The following is a 15,917-nucleotide window of genomic DNA, read 5'->3' as shown; positions in this document are numbered from 1 at the left end:
TGAAAATAATAAAAAAATTTATTATTAATTTCATTAATATTAGTATTAGTATCATTTTTATTAATATTATAAACATATCTAAAAATTTGTAATATCATTATTATCATTATTATTATCACATCTATTATAATGGATTTTATCAAAACTATCATTTTAATCGATAAATAATGTATATAGAATATACTTATTACATATGTTCTGACTATATAACCATGTATCAAACATATTAACATTTTTATATAAATACTTATATATAATAAATTATTGAATTTTAAATTATATACTAAACATATAGATAGATATAGATATAGTAATATAACTAAATACATAGATAATAATTATTTTAAATATATATATACCAAATAAACAGATATGTCATAAGATATAAGGTATAAAAATAAAATATATTTAAAGGGAATTTAGTATAAAATTTATATAACTACAAACATATAAATATCATATAATTAATAAATGAAATTATGAAATTTCCATTATATGTTTTAATAGATATACAAATGATACAGGTTCGTGAATCCGAGGCCAACCCTACACTTGTTCAATGATGTCATATGTATTTTTACTACAAAATACAGTATCGTGAGTTTCATTTGCTCCCTTTTTAAATGCTTTTGCAATATATATTTTTGGGACTGAGAATACATGCGCTTTTATAAATGTTTGACGAAATAGACACAAGTAATTGAAACTACATTCTATGGTTGAATTGTTATACCGGATATCGCCCTTGTTGAACTTGGTAACCTAAGAATTGGTGTTTATTATAATTGCCACCAATTGACGCGAATCCCAAAGATAGATCTATGGGCTTTGACACGCCCCAGTCAGAGTATTTGAACTGCTTTAGTACTTCGATGTTTATATGTTTGGGGATATTTTTGATGCATTTTGTTAATGTCGGTTATCAGGTGTTCAATCCATATGAATGAATTTTAAACACTTATGAGTGTATGATTATTGAATAAATGAAATCTTGTGGTCTATTAAAATTAAAAAAATGATTGATTATGATAAACTAATGAACTCACCAACCTTTTGGTTGACACTTGAAAGCATGTTTATTCTCAGGTTTGAAAGAAATCTTCCGCTGTGCATTTGCTCACTTTAGAGATATTACTTGGAGTCATTCATGGCATATTTTGAAAGACGTTGCATTCGAGTCATTGAGTTCATCAAGATTATCACTAAGTCAATTATAGTTGGATGTATTATGAAATGGTATGCATGCCATCAACTTTCGATGTAACGAAAGTTTGTCTTTTAAAAACGAATGCAATGTTTGTAAAATGTATCATATAGAGGTAAAGTACCTCGCGATGTAACCAAAAGTAATGTATTCATCCAGATGGATTAGGATGGGTCATTAAATAGGAGCTGTGTATTGTACGAGTACGAATACAAGTGCATACGAGTAGAATTGTTGATGAAAATGAATGGGAATGTTAATGTAAGCATTTTTGTTAAGTAGAAGTACTTTGATATGTGTGATGAAGTCTTTCAAAAGTGTAATAATACATCTTAATATACTACATGTATATACATTTTAATTGAGTCGTTAAGTCATCGTTAGTCGTTAGATGTAAGTGTTGTTTTGAAACCTTTAAGTTAACGATCTCATTTAATGTTGTTAACCCAATGTTTATTATATCTAATGAGATGTTAAATTATTACATTATCATAATATTATGATGTATGAATATATCTTAATATGATATATATATACATTAAAATGTCGTTACAACGATAATCGTTACATATATGTCTCGTTTCGAAATTCTTAAGTTAGTAGTCTTGTTTTACATATGTAGTTCATTGTTAACATACTTAATGATATGTATAATTATCATTTTATCATGTTAAATATAGTGTAACAATATCTTAATATGATACATATGTATTTAGTAAGACGTTGTTATAACGATAATCGTTATATATATCGTTTCGAGTTTCTTAACTTAGTAGTCTCATTTTTATGTATATAACTCATTGTTAATATACCTAGTGAGATACTTACTTATCATAATATCATGTTAACTATATATATATATATATATATATATATATATAAATTCATATATATATCATCATATAGTTTTTACAAGTTTTAACGTTCGTGAATCGTCGGTCAACTCGGGTGGTCAATTGTCTACATGAAACCTATTTCAATTAATCAAGTCTTAACAAGTTTGATTGCTTAACATGTTGGAAACATTTAATCATGCAAATATAGTTTTCATTTAATATAAAATCATGGAAAAGTTCGGGTCATTACAGTACCTACCCGTTAAATAAATTTCGTCCCGAAATTTTAAGCAGTTGGAGGTGTTGACGCATCATCTGGAAATAAGTGCGGGTATTTCTTCTTCATCTAATTTTCACACTTCCAGGTGAACTCGGGTCCTCTACAAGCATTCCATCGAACCTTAATGATTGGTATCTTGTTTTGCTTAAGTCCTTTAACCTCACGATCCACTATTTCGACGGGTTCTTCAATGAATTGAAGTTTTTCATTGATTTGGATTTCGTCTAAAGGAATAGTAAGATCTTTTTTGGCTAAGCATTTCTTCAGGTTCGATACGTGAAAAGTATCGTGTACGCCGGCGAGTTATTGAGGTAATTCAAGTCGTTAAGCTACTGGTCCGACACGATCTATAATCTTGAATGGTCCAATGTACCTTGGATTCAGTTTCCCCCGATTACCAAATCGAACAACACCTTTCCAAGGTGATACCTTAAGCATGACCATGTCACCAATTTCAAATTCTACATCTTTTCTTTTACTGTCCGCTTAGCTCTTTTGTCGACTTTGGGCGGTTTTCAACCGTTGTTGAATTTGAATGATTTTCTCGGTAGTTTCTTGGATAATTTCTGGACCCGTAATTTGCCTATCCCCCACTTCACTCCAACAAATTGGAGACCTGCACTTTTTGCCATAAAGTGCCTCAAACGGTGCCATCTCAATACTCGAGTGGTAACTGTTGTTGTATGGAAATTCTGTTAACGGTAGATGTCGATCCCAACTGTTTCCAAAATCAATAACACATGCTCGTAGCATGTTTTCAAGGGTCTGTATCATCCTTTCACTCTGCCCATCAGTTTGTGGATGATAGGCAGTACTCATGTCTAGACGAGTTCCTAATGCTTGTTGTAACATCTGCCAAAATCTTGAAACAAATCTACCATCTCTATCAGAGATAATAGAGATTGGTATTCCGTGTCTGGAGACGACTTCCTTCAAATATAGTCGTGCTAACTTTTCCATTTTATCATCTTCTCGCATTGGTAGAAAGTGTGCTGACTTGGTAAGACGATCGACTATTACCCATATAGTATCATAACCACTTGCAGTCCTTAGCAATTTAGTAATGAAATCCATGGTAATGTTTTCCCATTTCCATTCTGGGATTTCAGGTTGTTGAAGTAGACCTGATGGTTTTCGATGTTCAGCTTTTACTTTAGAACACGTCAAACATTCTCCTACGTATTTAGCGATATCGGCTTTCATACCCGGCCACCAAAAGTGTTTCTTGAGATCTTTGTACATCTTTCCTGCTCCGGGATGTATTAAGTATCTTGTTTTATGTGCTTCCTTAAGTACCATTTCTCTCACATCTCCAAACTTTGGTACCCAAATTCTTTCATCCCTAATATTAAGATGTTTCTCCGATCCTTTGGGTATTTCATTCTTCAAATTTCCTTCTTTTAAAACTCCCAGTTGCGCCTCCTTTATTTGGGTAGTAAGGTTAGTATGAATAATTATATTCATTGCTTTTACCCGTATAGGTTCTCTGTCCTTTCTACTCAAAGCATCGGCTACCCCATTCGCCTTTCCCGGGTGGTATCGAATCTCAAAGTCATAATCGTTCAATAGTTCAATCCACCTACGCTGCCTCATGTTCAGCTGTTTCTAATCAAATATATGTTGGAGACTTTTGTGGTCGGTATATATGATACTTTTGACCCCATATAAGTAATGCCTTCAAGTTTTTAATGCAAAAATAACAGCGCCCAATTCCAAATCGTGAGTTGTATAATTTTGCTCGTGAATCTTCAATTGTCTGGATGCATAGGCAATTACCTTCGTTTGTTGCATTAATACACAACCGAGGCCTTGCTTTGAGGCAATACAATATATCACAAAATCATCATTCCCTTCAGGAAATGACAATATAGGTGCCGTAGTTAACTTTTCAACAATTGAAACGCTTTCTCCTTGAAAGGACCCGTCCTAATCCATCTGGACGAAGTCTTCAATAGCTGATTCCATTGCGATGATCGACTCCAAATAATGTATTTAAAATGAGCAAATGCACAGCGGAAGATTTCTTTCATACCTGAGAATAAACATGCTTAAAAGTGTCAACCAAAAGGTTGGTGAGTTCATAGGTTTATCATAACAATCATTTCAGTATATTAATAGACCACAAGATTTCTGTTTATATATATATGTACACTCGCAAGTGTATAAAAGTATTCTATAAATTGTAGGCACCCGGTAACAAGCCTTAATGTTCATGTTTTACCCTCTGAAGTACACCAGATCAGGTGTGTTTAAAATAACCTCGAAGTACTAAAGCATCCCATAGTCAGGATGGGGTTTGTCAGGCCCAATAGATCTATCTTTAGGATTCGTGCCTATCGTACATAGATAAGTAGTTTAATGTTACCAAGCTAAGGGTATATTTCTGGTTTAAACCTACATAGAATTAGTTTTAGTACTTGTGCCTATTTCGTAAAACATTTATAAAATAGCGCATGTATTCTTAGCCTAAAAATATATATAAAAAGGGAGTAATGAAACTCACCATACTGTATTTTATAGTAAAAATACATATTACAAAACTGAACAATGCAGGGTTGGCCTTGGATTCACGAACCTATATTATTTGTATATTTATTAAAACATATAATAGAAATCTTATAATTTCATTCATTAATTATATAAACTTTGTATGTTTGTAGTTATATAGAATTTTTACTAAATTTCCTTATATATAGTTTACTTATATATATATATATATATATATATATATATATATATATATATATATATATATATATATATATATATATATATATATATATATATATATATATATATATATATATTATATCTTATGTTATATTTGTTTATTTTGTATGTATTTAAAATAACTAATATATATATTTATTTATATTACTATATCTATATATAACTATGATTAGTATTAAATGTTAAATTCAATAGCTTATTGTATGAAAGTCTTTATATAAAAATGTAATATGTTTGATATATAGTTATATGAAATGTCATTATAATTAATGTATATGTAATAAGTGCATTTCATGTACAAAATATTTATTTGTTAAAAATGATAGTTTTGGTGATAATGATTTAATAATATTAATAATAACTTTATTTGTAATGATAATACTAGTAATGATACCTGTATCTGTGATAATAACAATAATATTTGTAATACTAGTAATAATTATAAGGATAAAAATAATAATTTTAATGCTACTAATAATAATAATGGTAGTATTATTATTAGTTTTTATGAAAATAATAATATATTAAAAATAATAATACTTTTAGTAATAGTTATATAAATTTTTAGTAATAACGCTACTGTTAATGATACTCACACTAATGATAACATTTATAAAATGATAAATTAATATTAATAACACTAGTAATACTTATAATAATAATAATAATAATAATAATAATAATAATAATAATAATAATAATAATAATAATAATAATAATAATAATAATAATAGTATTAGTAATAATAATATTAATAATGATTAATAATATGTGATAATTAATAATAATAATAATAAAGATTATACTTCTAATTGATATTTTAATAATAATAATAATAATAATACTAATAATAACACTAATATCTAATAATAATAATACTAATGATACAATAATAATCAATTACAATAATAATTATATTCATAACAATAATACTAACAATCATAATTATAACAATAATATTTACAGTTATAATATTAACAATAATAAAAATTAATAATATTAATAATAATAATTTGATGACAAAATTACCTCAAAAATGATTTTCTAAAAAAAAAGTTGTTTCAGACCAGAATCGAACACGAGACATCCCGCTTAACCGAACCAACACTTAACCATTGAACCATCTTTACTTTCCTGAATTAATACCCGAATTAATTTTATTTATTCCTTTTCTGTTTTTCATCCTTTTTCCTTCTTCTTCACAAAACAGAAATCGTCCATGGCTCAATCCATCTATTACTGTCTCCTTTTTTTTTTAAATTCTTAGACTTATACCCAATACAGAAACGAGTATAAGTGTTGAAATTAATCAAACCCGAACGGAATTAAAGAATTAAATTTTAAACGGATGTGAAGAACACCTTTTGAACTCAAATTCGAATTCGACTTTAGAGGCTGTTATGGACTACGTTTTCAACATGAAAAAGGTTTTAAATCTTTATTAGAAGCTACCTGAACCATTAATCGAACTTAAAATAGTAACACGAGCACGAATTTTAGACATGAACAAATAATTTGACTTTTTGAAAATCGACTTTGACCTAAAAATTTTGAATTGATATAACGAATTGAATTATGATTCTTTGCAGAACGATTTAGAAAAATATTCCTAATAAAACTACATTTAAACATTTTGAATTAAGTTTCGAATTTGAGCTGTTCAAGAATTAAAAACGTGGACAGAGTAGTATCTGTTCTTCTTTTTTTTTTAAAAAAAAAAAAAATTAACAACTGGAAGTAATTAAATGCAATGTATAAATTATGATTGATATTAGAAGATTGTTTTTATTCAGTAACACTGGAATTGATTACCTATATAAGGAATCTGAGGTTGACAGAGAAATTGACAGAAAATAAAAAAAATATCATTTGAAATCGATAGTTAACCAATTCTTGGATTTTTTTTTCTGATTGAAACCGTGATTGATGCTAGTTTAGAGACAGAATCCAAATTAAATCCACTATGAAAGGTACATGAAACGATTTTTGGTTCTTTATTCGTACATATGATAATATATGTTATTAATTAATAATTATAATAATAATATAATAATAATAATTAAAATTCTAATTTTATTAATAATAGATTTAGCAATAATAATATTAATGTTACATTTACTAGTTTTAATGAAAGTGTTATTAATATAACATTTATGTTTTTATGTACATATCTATATCCGTTCCTCGAATTTATATTTGTATATTAATTATATAAGAAAACATAATAATATAAACATTAATATTTAATATTAATTTTATTGATATTAATGAAACTAATAATAATAAGAATAGCATTTTATATTTTAACTTATATAATAACATATATTGCATATTTAATATTTATGCTTATATATATGTATGGATATCATATATATATATATTCAAACTAATACCTATATAATTATGTTTTAAATATCAAGTTTTATTACTTAGATAAATGTATTAATTATATATATATATATATATATATATATATATATATATATATATATATATATATATATATATATATATATATATATATATATATATATATATATATATATATATATATATATATATATCAAAATAATTAAACTCAAAGTATAACCTCATATATTTAATACTTTGTTATCGTTGAATATTCATGTTCGAAATCATTTATATTCGATATATTCTATATATTCAAAATAACACATTTAAGTTATGTTACTAAATCACCTAACAAATTATTAATATATATTCAATTTATAATATATATTTATTTAAATATATATACATTTAAATTTACAATCAAAGGTTCGTGAATCGCTGAAAATAGTCGATGGTCAGTTAATTATATGTACATTTCTATTTACGTTTATAGGTTCGTGAATCGTCGGGAGTAATCGAAAGTCAAATTGAATTCATAAAAACAGTTCACAAGTTTTGAGACTCAACTTTACAGACTTTTCTTATTGTGTCAAAAATACAAAATTGTATCGAGAGTTTGGTTTAAAATTAGTCGAAATTTTCTGGGTCATGACAGTACGTACCCGTTAAAGAAATTTCGTCCCGAAATTTGATCGAGGTCGTCATGGCTAAAATAAGAATGTTTTTCATGATGAATATGAGTTGATAAATAGAGTTCTATCTTTATTGAGTAAATGGATAAAATAAGTCGATTACTTGTGAAGTATAAGTGAAGCTATCACAAAAAAATTGAGATAGAGATTTAACTTTTGACCTAGTCGCGATTGAATTTAGAAAATAAGGTACGTCTAATCTTTTGATGTTGTCTTGGTTGAATTCTGGAATTCAAGGGATTTAAAAGAAATCTTGGAAATCTATAGGATTTGATTCTTCGGAATCTATGGAAAATTAGGATCCTCTTTAATTTAATGTGATTATCTGTCTCGATTGCTTTATCTGGTATCTTCTCTATAAATGAACTTCTTTCGTTCCATTATTTTCACCACTCCAATTCTTTCTTTCTCGATCCATACTTTCAAACGATTGGGAAAATGCTTAATCCAGTTCTGATCCTTGTCCTCATCCTTACTATCACAACATTCATTCTCTTTTTCCAACTTCCACCAGAGGAATATGCTTTCTTCTACTTCGCCCTTGGGGTTATATTGTTTTTAATTCTTCCGTGTCTTTATGTTGCGATAAATATTGACATACATGGTTTGTAATCTATGTGTTGTTATCGGGCTTTATATTTTCTCTTATATTTTGGAGCTCTTTGCCTTTTTATCATCTTCTCGACCTCTAGTAAAGCGAGTAATGGTTCAGAATTCGTAAGTATGGAGTTTCGAATGATTATCGTATTCTAAACAGAAAGGAATGCATTAGCACGATTTGATTTGTCAAATTATTAGAATCCCTGAGGATGGAACTATCAAGAATATATTTTCTTGATATGTTCAGAGGTTGATTAGAATGAAAGAGTTATGTAACATGGTTCATGATAAAGGTATGATCTGTGATCCTTTATCACGTTCTATTAGAAACTCAGCATGACTTACTGTAATATAATCACGTTGGCCAAGTGTCATTATATTATACTAACCCATACTTCAATTCCCAACACTTTTCCACAATTCATTCATAATTCATACTTAGATTTTACAGAAGTTTCCAATATAATGGAATACAGAAAACACGAAGAGGTAGATAATTTCGGACAAGAATATTTATGAAAATATCCTCAGAAATATTGAAGATATTTTATGATGATATTTTGGAATTTCTAAGTTCGAAGGTCGATAAAGAAAAATTTTCCGCAAGATTTTAACATGACTTTGGAGCAAGATATTCTCTAAAGATTTCATCGGATCCAGAATTACCTGGATTCTTTGAATATAGGGTTTAGTCCTTGTATTTATCCTTGGTCTTCTTCATGGTGTGCTCAATTTGATTTTCAGTACTAAATTTTCTATCGAGCGTTCCTAACACTTCCTTCTTTATCATCAACTTTTGGCCATTAAGACCATCTACAACATGCTGCTTTGTTAGCATTTTCAAAGTTAACGGATCTGGGTCAATGGTTATCAAACTGAGGTGATTTCAGGAGAATTGTGTTTTTAGATGATTAAACGCTGATGGTAATATGGTGGAATATAAAAGGTTCCCAAGTAACAATAAAAGGTTCCCCACTAACAATAAAGAGTACGCATATATATCAAGGTTATACTAAGGTTGTTTCGGATGAAAAGTCGGAGTCGACTTGCTGGAGCTGTGACAAAATTTGCTACTTTGAAAGGGATTACCAAATTATTTTGGGTAATAATAACACTAAAGGAATTAGCACAACTACGTGTTAAACGTTTACTCAGTTTCTGAAGGTTTTTCAGGTGCATGACTATATGCATCAATCTTTTCTTCCGTAGATGAGGTGCGGCTGGTTCATCCTCTCGATCGAGGTGTTTTCAAGAATCATGAAAGATTTGAACGCAGATTGTAATCGTCAAGGTACAAATGAGGTTTAAGATGAAATCAAGTGGCAAACTTGAAGAATTGTTTAGTTTCATATGTTATAATCAATATTTTAATTCATTTTAATTGTCCAATATTATTAGTCCACAGTTGATAGTCCGTAGTTAACAGTCCAATAATTCATATATATAGCTTAATATATAATATTCGAATTAATTAATACGTGTCGTGACCCGTATACGTCTCAGACTCGATCACAACTCAAACTATATATATTATTGTAGAATCAACCTCAACCCTGTATAGCTAACTCCAACATTACTGCATATAGAGTGTCTATGGTTATTCCAAATAATATATATAGATGCGTCGATATGATATGTCAAAACCTTGTATACGTGTCACGATATTTAAAGTACGTAAAATAAATAACAGAAATTAAATGACGACAAATAAAATTGCAAGAATGTAAATTGCGATAAATAAATTGCAATAAATAAAATGTAATCAGTTAGCTAGGAACAGTTAGCTAGGAACAGTTAGCGTGGATTCTTAACAAAATTTCAATTAGTTAATTTGTTTGTTTCTAACAAATTTTATTTTGTCCAATGTTTTCTTCATTATGCCACTTGTTGGATTCTGATAAGTCAAAATCTAAATATGAAATTGTATGAAAATGGTTGTTCTGCGGTGAACGGATACGTATATCGGTGGATGTAAGTAGGATAATGAATGACTGTTGAATCAGATTCGAAGAATGTACAGTGTAACTTATTTATGTGAAATCTAAATATTCCTCGAGTATTACCTACCCGTTAAAATATTTTCACCATTAACAGTTTGTACAAAAGAATGTTTAATTACAATATTTATGAAAATATACTTATATGTATATTTTCTTCAGATGTAACCATGGATTTAATGAGTCAATATGATATTAAACTCATTTGATTTACCGTTGGAACAAGAATATATAATCTCTAAAACATTAGAGATTACATAATCGCCATGTCGAACGAAGATAACTGATGTAGAACGATACGTAGAACGATGATTATACTCGAGGTACAGAATGAGATGTTAAAGCTGGTGATGCGGATATTGTTGTTGGTGGTACTAGTGTTGTTGGTGCTGAGGCTGGTGATGTTACTGGTGCTGGTGATACTGCTGGTGCTTGCAAATTGTGTACCGTGCCCTCTAAAATTAACACTAGAGCTCGGAGTTCTTTAACTTCTTCTACTAACCCTGGTTGGTTATCAGTGTGAGGTAGAGGTCAAATATCTTCTCTAGTTCCGTTAATGGTAGCCTCAAGACGAAAAATTCTTGCAAAAAGGGTATAAACGGTGTTTCGAACAGGTTCGTCTGTGAGCGGGTCGAGTACTCCAAGGTTATGTGATGACCAGTCCTAATCCATCCGGACGAAGTCCATATCGATTTTAAATGATTCACAACAGTTGATTACATCGCGAGGTACTTGACCCCTATATGATACATTTTACAAACATTGCATTCGTTTTTGAAAAGACAAACTTTCATTACATCGAAAATTGACAGAAGGCATACCATTTCATAATATATCCAACTATAATTGACTTAATAATAATATTGATGAACTCAACGACTTGAATGCAACGTCTTTTGAAATATGCCATGAATGACTCCAAGTAATGTCTCTAATATGAGTTAATGCACAGCGGAAGATTTCTTTCGTACCTGAGAATAAACATGCTTTAAAGTGTCAACCAAAAGGTTGGTGAGTTCATTAGTTTAACATAAATAATCATTTCATAATTTTAATAGACCACAAGATTTCATATTTCCATTTCTCATAAACATACGTCCCATGCATAGAGACAAAAATATCATTCATATGGATTGAACACCTGGTAACCGACATTCACAATATGTATTTAAGAATATCCCCATCATTCCGGGATCCTCCATCGGACATGATATAAATTTAGAAGTACTAAAGCATCCGGTACTTTGGATGGGGCTTGTTGGGCCCGATAGATCTATCTTTAGGATTCGCGTCAATTAGGGTGTCTGTTCCCTAATTCTTAGATTACCAGACTTAATAAAAAGGGGCACATTCGATTTCGATAATTCAACCATAGAATGTAGTTTCATGTACTTGTATCTATTTTGTAAATCATTTATAAAACCTGCATGTATTCTCATCCCAAAAATATTAGATTTTAAAAGTGGGACTATAACTCACTGAAAAAGGCAATACAACAAATATAGTAGTTCAATTACATATCAATTAAGCACAGTATCGCCATCGAAATTCTTTTGTGATTGAGATGTCTAACAATATGGATTCTGTAATCGTACACCAGATCTCATATAATTAATATTTAATAATTATAATTAATTAAAATTTTAATAATGTTAATACTAGAATTAATAATAATATTAATATTATCAAATAATATTAAAAAATGATTTTAATGATATTATTAATGATAAATATAATAAATAATATTATTTTCTAATAACTATAATAATAACAATAATAATGATCTTAATAAGTTTAATAATAATTAATAATGATAATAATAATAAAAATGATAAAAATAATATTATTAATGATACTGAATATAATATTAGCAATAATAATATTACATCTTATACGATATTAAATTTCATAATAATAGTAATAATACAATATTAATATTAATATTAAAATTAATAATGAAAGTAATGATAAAATATTAATATAACAGTTATATTCAAACTTGTAATTATATTTTAATATATTACAATTTATTGATTATATCATATTTGTTAATGATATAATATTTTGAATCTTTAGTATTTATTAATTATATATGTATTTATTTACAACAATTGTTCATGAATCGTCGGGAATGGTCAAAGGTTAGATGAATTCATGTAAACAGTTCAAAAATTTGAAGACTCGGTTTAACAGACTTTGCTTATCTTGTCGGAATAATATAAAGATTAAAGTTTAAATTTGATCGGAAATTTCCGGGTCATCAGAGTACCTACCCGTTAAAAGAAATTTCGTCCCGAAATTTGAGTGAGGTTGTCATGGCTAACAATAAAAATGTTTTCATGACAAATATGAGTTGATAAATAGAGTTTTATCATCATTGAGTAACATGGATAGAACCATTTGATTTTGTGACGAGTACAAGTGAAGCTATCACCAAAGAATGAAATGAGTAGGTATAGATTCGTCATATCTTTTGACGTAGATGAGATTGATTTCCCAAGTTCAAGAGATTTGTAGGAAATCTTCGTAATAGAATTTGATTCTTCGGTAATCAAGGGAATTAGGATCCGCTTTGAATGCGATCGTCTATTTTGATTGCTCTGTCGGATATTTTACTATAAATCCACCCCCTTAGTGTTCTTATTTCCATATCTCACATCTTCTATTCTTTCCCCTCAATTCATACTTTAAAACATTGGTCAATATGCTCCATCCCGTTTTAATCCTTGATATACTTCTAACCTTCATATTTTTCATTCTTTTCTTTCATCTACCACCGGAGGATTTTATTTACTTCTACTATTATCTTGGGGTTATATTGTTGTTAATTTTCCCATATCTTTACGTTGCAATACGTATTGATATACACGATTTGTAACTTCTGGGTTGTTGTTGTGGGTTTTATATTCTCCCTTATATTTTGGATCTCTTTGCCTTTTTATTATCCTTTCGACCTCTAGTAAAGCGAGCAACGGTCCAGAATTCATAGATATGAACTTCGAAATGAACATAGTTAATGTTCTAAGAAAGAAATGGTAATAGCACAATCTTGATTCGTCAAATTACCAGAATATCCGAAAAAGATAGAACTATCAAGAAAATATGTTCTTGATATGTTTATATATCAGATAAAATGTAAGAGTCGTGTAACATGGCACATGATGACGTTATAATCTGTGAATCATCATATCCCATTTAGAAACTCAGCATGACTTACTGTAATATAATCACATTGATCAAGTGTCATTATATTATACTAACTTATGCATCAGTTCCCAACATTGCTTCTATAACATTCATATTTTAAGCTTGAAAGTTTACAGAATATAGAAACTAACAGTTTCTATATGATGTAACACTGATATCATGATGAGATTAATGATTTCAGATAAGAATAGTTATGAAAATATCTTCAGAAATATGGAGGATATTTATAATGAAAGATACGATAATATCTTTGAATATCTAAGATCAGAGAATGATGGAGACTGTTGTCTGCAAGGGTTTAGAGTAACAAGCAAGATGTTCGCTAAAGACTTCAGCAGACATTGAATCATTTAGATTCTTTGAAGTCAAACTTATTCTTTGTGATTTGTCCACGGCTTTCTTCATAGTTTCGCATAATCTGCTTTTTGGTACTAAATTTTCTCTTGAATGTTTCCAATATAATGATACCCAGGAAGCACGAAGAGGTATATAATTTCGGACGAGAATATTTTTGAAAATATCCTCAGAAATATCGAAGATATTGATGATGATATTTTGGAATTTCTAAGTTCGATGGTTGATGGAGAAAGATTTTCCGCAAGATTTTAATATGACTTCGGAGTAAGATATTCTCTAAAGATTTCATCAGATTCAGAATTACTTGGATTCTTTGAATATAGGGTTTGGTCCTTGTATTTGTCCTTGGTCTTCTTCGTGGTTAGCTCAATCCGCTTTTCTGTTCCAATTTTTCTGAGCTTTTCCAACATACTATTCTTTATCATCAAACTTCCGATGATTAAGGTCGTTTACGGTTATCTATGATTTCTGCTGCTTCATTCAACTTTTTCAACATTCATAGTATTGATTTATGACTGAGTGCTTTTCTGAATTTCAGAATGAGAGATCATAATTCTAAGAGATAAATGTCATACATATAACTGTTGATGTAGATATGATGTGAGTTTTCAAAGTACTGCTTGCTGATTCCTGGTAATTGGTATGGCAGTTCTCGTTACAAGATGCGGATGAGTATATGATAGAGCTTTAATGAATGAATATAATGATTTGTCAGAGAGATCTAAGCCAAGAATCAACGAGGTTGCTGGTACGTTTGCTGGTAATATGGTGGAATATAAAAGAATTCTCCGGTATCAAAAGGGTAATCGTATATATATCAGGATTATAGTAAGGCTACTTCGAATGAAAAGTCGAAGTTGACTTGCTGGAGCTGTGACAAAATTGGCTACTTTGAAAAGGAATCGCAAAATTATTTTTGCTAATAAATGCCAAAGGATCTAACGCGGCTACGTGTTAAACTTTTACTCAGTTGCCGAGAGTTTCTCAGGTGCATAACGATATGCATAAATCTTTCCTTCTGTAGATAAAGTGCGGTTGATTCATCCTATCGATTGAGGTGTTATCAAGAATCATGAAAGGTTGGAACGCAGATTGTAATCGTCAAGATACAAATGGGGTTTAAGATGAAATCAAGTAGCAAACTTGAAGAATTGTTCAGTTTCATATGTTATAATCAATATTTTAATTCATTTTAATTGTCCACTGTTGGTAGTCCTCAGTTGATTAGTCCACAGTTAGCTAGGAACAGTTAGTTAAGATTTTTGTTAGCGTGGATTCTTAACAAAATTTCTCATAGTTAATTTGTTTGTTTCTAACAAATTTTATTCCGTCAAATGTTTTCTTCATTATGCCACTTGTTGGATTCTGATAGGTTAAAATCCAAATATGAAATTTGAATGGAAATGGTTATTCTGTGGTGAACGGATTCATATATCTGTGAATGTAAGTAGGATAGGAAATGACTGTTGAATCAGATTTGAAGAATGTACAGTATAATTTATTAATGTGAAATCTTAAATATTCCTAGGGTATTACCTACCCGTTAAAATATTTTCATCATTAACAGTTTGTATGAAAGAATTTTTAATCACAATCTTTATGAAAATATATATATACATATACATTTTCTTCAGATGTAATTATGGATTTAACGAGTCAATA

This window comes from Rutidosis leptorrhynchoides, chromosome 10 (assembly GCF_046630445.1).
Source record: "Rutidosis leptorrhynchoides isolate AG116_Rl617_1_P2 chromosome 10, CSIRO_AGI_Rlap_v1, whole genome shotgun sequence".
In the NCBI taxonomy this organism is placed as follows: domain Eukaryota; kingdom Viridiplantae; phylum Streptophyta; class Magnoliopsida; order Asterales; family Asteraceae; genus Rutidosis; species Rutidosis leptorrhynchoides.
Note: the sequence above shows the minus strand (reverse complement) of the source record.